Source organism: Pinus tabuliformis, chromosome 8 (assembly GCF_031772625.1).
Source record: "Pinus tabuliformis cultivar Carrire ecotype Pingquan chromosome 8, CPIR1, whole genome shotgun sequence".
Classification (NCBI taxonomy): Eukaryota; Viridiplantae; Streptophyta; class Pinopsida; order Pinales; family Pinaceae; genus Pinus; species Pinus tabuliformis.
Genome location: NC_142294.1, coordinates 1,745,913,725 through 1,745,920,173, shown reverse-complemented (window position 1 = coordinate 1,745,920,173; position 6,449 = coordinate 1,745,913,725).

The following is a 6,449-nucleotide window of genomic DNA, read 5'->3' as shown; positions in this document are numbered from 1 at the left end:
AACCCTTGGGAAGACAATTAAGTTTTGAGGAGTTTCCTCAGGCACAATTCCTGCACCCAACAAACATAGGAGTTGTTGCTCTTCTATTGATCACACATACTTGATTTTTACAATGAACCCAGTGAGAGGTATTTAAGCATTTTCTGACTAGTGGCTCACCTAAAATAATATCACATCACACACACTCTAAATTCAACTTTTCCCAAACTATAACTTAACTCGAACTCACTCGACTTGACTCAGTTAACTGACTCTCCTAAATTTAGCCAACTCTGGCATGCAGGAGTAATTACAATTTCTAACACTCCCCCTTAATTACAATAGTATGACTCAAAATAACTCAAATATGACTCAACGTGACTCAACTATGCCTATTAGGCTTAGAATAGAAATTGACTCAATTATCACTTAAACATGCCTACTGGTCTATGTCTCAGCGAAGCTTACAATGAATCAAGGCTTTCACAATTTTGCATTTTCTTTTTCTCTTCTTCCAAATTTTATATCCTCGAAATTGCTTCATTCTGTGTTGTGCATTCTTGTTGCAGGGTTCATATTTCTTTACCTGTTATTGTTGCAATTTTTCTTTGTCTTTTCTTGAATCTCTGTTGAAACACAATTTGATCTTATCTTCTACACCTTCCTCTTCAAATATTTGTTCAACCATGGACTGTTGCCACAATATTACATCTTCAAACTGTCTTCTTTGCTCTTCTTCTTGCACTTCATATTCCTGACTTTGTTTCTGCCAAAATTCTTGATAGGAGAATCTTATCTCTTCTTGACTCCATTGCTAAAAAATGATTTCAATGCGCCACTGATTATCTCTTTTAGCTGGATTGTTATTCTCCTCTTTATGCTCTTCAGTGAGAGCTTCCTTCCCTTGCTCTTTGTTCTCTGCCTTATCTTCCACTTCCACTCCTTTACAAACCTTTATTGTTGCAAACATGTTTTCTTCCACTTGGCTTCCAACACACAAGTAGGCTTCTCTCACCAAATACCAACATATCAATAAGAGATTTTTGTTGAATCATGTGCAACCACTCATTATCAATTAATGGTTCTTCATCAAATTTAACATCAACAATTCCAATTGTTGGATCTGTTATCACCCCAAGAAACTCTACTAGGTTGTATCTCAGAAATGCTCGAGAACATTACAAACTCAACATAATGTTGGAAATGGATGAATGGAGGGAATGATGCTTGTTCAAGCCAGATAACCACTTCTACTATGCTTAACTTCAGACATGGGTGAACACCCCCAGACTACAAGGCTTTAGACCATCAATTACTCACAGTTTGAGGATTAGGTGAACATGGAGAATATTGACCACACCAACAGATGCACAAGACCATGTGATGGCCGACTGCAACTAGTAAAGAGGTCTGCAAATCTATTTCCTAATGCACAGAGAGGATGATAGCTCTCTGGCACTAAGTAAACAGAAACTTGAATAACACATTCATTGATACATATGAGATTTTAACACAGAGATAGGATGACAGCTCCTCTAATGCTAAACATCAGGAGTACATGAAAACTGCATAACAGGCACAGCCTAGAATAGAATAGAAGTGGAAAGTGGGCAATTAACAGCAAAAGAAGCTTGTATTAGCTGAAAATGAAGACCAGACGCTGCAAGTATCAAAGTAGTTACAGTCTCCAGAAGTTGAACCTTACATCAAAACAACAACCATCAACCTGATTACATCTGTGTTCTGGGTATATATAGAGTTTGATTACAAAGATATTCTGCTATTATAGACATGGAGGGGTCATAATGGACCACCAACCGCTTTAACTTTCTGATGGAGTCTCTGGTGTAGTCTACTACTTCAGTGAACAAAATTGATCTTCTCGGATACTCTGTTGTACTTCTCGAGCAGGTGGAGTGTAATATGGATGAAATTCCATAACTGATAAATGCGTTGATCTGCTCGAGGCACGTCCTCTTCCCCTCGGCCATACTGTTTCTTGAATGCAGTTGTTGAAGATGAAATACTCTGGGCCGCATCGTGTTGTGCTGTCGCCTTTCCACTTCCAAACTTCTGTCTCTGTCTCTCAACCTCTTTTAGGTGATGGAATGGCTATTCAGGCCTTTGTGATCTCTTGAAAATGCTTAATAATGATTGTTTTCTGTTATATACAGAAAATGTTGTAATACTGAGAAATCCCACCCATTTTACTTCTTTTGGACTTCAAAAGTCCTCAAGTATGGTTTAATTATCTATCGGGTCCGCCCTTGGGTCGCTGTCACATGTCGCACTGCCCCAAGGTTCCTTTGTATTTTGTTTATACAACGAAAACACACAAAAATACATTGAAAATGGGCTTTGGCAGACGTGAAAGATTATACATTTTGCTTCTGAAACCCATCGGGTCCGGGTCTTATCGCATCACGCACATATACATGTAAAGGTTGTGCCCCTTGGTTTTCCCGATTGCAATCCGCCGATGCGATGTGGGACATCGATTTGCGCGCGCAATCAACGGTCCACGTTGAATCATCGATCGCGATTGCTCATTGCATACTGTCTGCGCCGATAACCTCTGACTCACTACCGCCGATTGCGACCCACCGATCTGATCATCAGCAATCGTTGATCGGCGGTGTCTTGCGCCGATTGCCATGTTGTTGTGGACCCGACTACACCATTGTAACATGATTTAATAGCAATATCGCATCCGATTGAATCGCAAAAGCTCAGAAAGGGATGACATGTTAAATCCGCCGATTGCGATGGAGCTATGGACCCGACGGAGTCATTAACAACAGTTTATAATCATGTCGCATCCAATAGGGGCAATCGGTAATCGGCCATCGGCGATGTTATAGACATGACTTATAAAAGACCTCCTGAAAGTTGTGATTGCAATTGCGATTGTGACGTGGCATGTGGGACCTGAGGGAAAGCGGGTTTATACAGGGTTACAGAGGTAAAATGAAGATCGCAGGAGTATGAGAATATAGGCGGAGTGAAGGGGAAAAACGGAGGCAGCGGGGTGAAAGGGAGTAAGCGAGGTGAAGGAGAAGGAGGACGATAACCGGTGCAGACCTCTTCTGAGCAAGAAACTAGGACCGAGCTTACTTCCACTCTTTAAAAATCAGCAACATGTAGCAGAGCTAACAGGATCCACCAAACTACTTGTTGCTCTATGGCTAGCTTTACCTATGCCAAACTCAGTTGTTGCTTGTTCACACACGACTTCATGAGGAGTTTTAACTGCTTCATATCTTGTTGCTAAAGTGGCAGATTCAACCTTTAATTCTTCATCAAACATGGCGCTTACCATATTGCCACAATCAATCCCTGTTTCGAAAAAGAAACCACACAAAACATCCAAATAATGTTCATCCACACTACGGTGGGATATCTTAGCATGCATGTGCTCATTGTCAATTTCAACTTCACCAAATCCATCAGTTGTGGCTAGATTCAGCAATTCATATCTCAATTTGTGATCATCATCCACATGTGTTTTGTCACAGTGGGATTCACCATCATCTGCACCATCCACATTACAGTGGAGTCCTTGAGCATTTATACTCTCTTGCTCTGTTTCACACAGAGAGGCTTCTGCTTCTCTCTCTACAATCTTTGTTGCATCTTCTTCATCCATATACATGCTTACATAATGGGTTTCAATTTTATGGTCTTCAAAACCATCATCCACTTTTGACTTGGATTCTCCAAGCTCTGTTGTCCTCTCAGAGTCTTTCTCATCTTCTTTCAAATCTTCGGCTCGCTTCTTTGCTTGTGACATAACCTACTACTGCATGTCACTCCCCCTTGGACCAAATTCTTCTTCCAAGATCTTCCATGCTTCCTTGGAAGTTGTAGCTTTTGCTACCTTGCACAAAATCGTTTCATCTATTGCCTCTTGAATGAAAATCCAGGCTAGGGCATTAGTGAACATAGGAGGTTGTAGTTGATACATGCTACACCAATCAACCTTGATTTCTTCTTCGTCTTTTGCTAGACTTCTCTCTTTCTTGGTTGTTTCCTGAACCTCTCTAAACATGACAACAATCTTTGCCTCTTCTTTTTGATACATTTTATTAGTTTTCATCAATCGCGCTTTGCGACCAATGACTATTGTCTTTCCCTCTATCTTATAGATACTTTCATGATTGCATGAGGTTTTCTTCCATATTGCTCCTGATAAAAAATGATTTTCAATATACATCACCCGTAAAGCACAATCTTCACCAAAACCATTGTTATGCTTGACAAAACACTAATTTTTTTAACAGACAAACGAACTTTTACAAAACCCTAAACACCCTTCCCAAAAAAACCCTTTTCCCTTTACTTGAAAATAAAAAATTAATTTTATGTATGCTCCTTATTTTTCATTATGCTCATAAAACATTCACACTTTTAAATGCACTTAAACTTTAATGCATCTTCCTTTTTAAACTTCAACCCAAATAAACCTTCCAAATTTTGGCCGTCCCTTCTAAAATAAAAGTCTTTCAATTAAACCTTGGCTATGCCCCTTTCGAAAACTTTGACTTCCTCTTTTAAAAAAACCTTTGGAATAACGTTGACTTTAACAAAAACCTAAATTTGTTCGAAAATTTGGGCGATTCACATGCGCGAGAACGCAACGATGATGGTTGACGCAATTAGGGCTTCGGCCCTCTGTTTTAAAACAAAACGACAGTTAAGGCTCTACGAACTGTTGACGACGACTCTACCAGTCGCTCACGAGTCAGGACGGTGGCGACGGTACATTCCTTTCTTTACAGCGGCAGACAAAAAATACTTCGGTATTCTCGGCCGGTGTAACTTAACTCTCACACTGTGAGGTTCTGCCCGCAGACTCTCCCGGTTTGAAAGCTCTAGTTTAACTACGCTCTGATATCAATGAGTTAGCAAATTAAAGAGGAGAAACACAATATTTAACATACAAATTTGATTGTTACAATGAATCTAGTAAGAAATATTTAAACTTTTTCCAATTAGCCACTCCTTTAAAATAACTTCACAAGCATATACTCTAAATTAGACTTTTCCCGACCATAACACAATAACCTCACATATTCACTCTAAATTAAACTTTTTCCAAACTATAAATTAACTCAAACTTACTTAACCTGAATCATGAATAAGTTAACTCACTCTCCTAAATTTAGTTAGCAGAATAATTAAAACTTTTTCCAAACTATAAATTAACTCAAACTTACTTAACCTGAATCCTGAATAAGTTAACTCACTCTCCTAAATTTAGTTAGCAGAATAATTACAATTTCTAACAGTGAATCCCCAAATAACACAATAACCTCACATACCACTCTAAATTAGACTTTTCCCAAACTAGAAGTATAAAGTAACTCAAACTTACTTAACTTGAATCATGAGTGAGTCACTCTCCTAAATTTAGCTAACTCATGCCAGATTAATTACAATTTCTAACGGTAAATCCCCAACGATGTAAACAGTAGCCTTAGTTTGCAAAACGTTAGGTTCTCAAACAAAAAATTATTCTACACTGCAATCTAAAATAAAATGCCTGCACACACACAGCTTTCCAAACAAGTGTCATTAATAAATATGTTCGATACGCTTTTTGGTATACAATATTGATTGCCATTTGCTGTGAATAAATTTATTGCAACAACGACGCAAGAATCCGATAGCTCACTCAGTAGATCCTCTTCAAGCAGATCTCATCCGAACCGTATTTTTTTTTGTAGATCAGATGGTTCAACCGTATTTTTTTTTGTAAATCAGATGGTTCAACTGACACTGTTGCTTGCTAATATGTAACTACTCTTCTTTTTCACAATTCCATTGTATCTTAGATGGTCACTGGCAAATTCGTCACCCACTTCATTAATTCATATTAAGAACTCGAAGCGAATGTTAGTGGATTGACTATATAATGCAACAAAATCTGTGTTGTTGAGAAGTATGTGAAGTTGTATAATATATATATCAAAAACTGGCGTTTTATCTTGTAGATTTATGTTCCGTGCTTTTTGTGCTCTCACGTATTTTTATTATATACTATATCCTATTTTATTATTCTTCCGCATCATAGAAATTCTATTACTATTTATAGAAAAGTTGTATAGTATTTATATATTTAACTATATTCATTTTGACAGCTAAAGATTAAAAATTTATTTAAGACACAGAGATTTATTTAAATTTACAGAATTTAATCATTATTATAATCTAACATCTGCAATTTATATATAATTTAATCCAATACTAAAATTTTATATAAAAAATACAATTAAAATAATTTAATATCATGAAATACCAAAACGAATGATATTTAAAAGAATAAAGCCAAACTAATTGATAACGAACTACCAAAAAAATAGAAAAAATGTTACTGAAAATGGTTCCACAATAAAATTAAAACAAATTAACTTCAATTATGAATTTTACAATTCTGAATACTGCCATTTGGCTCTGACTCCAGCCAATAT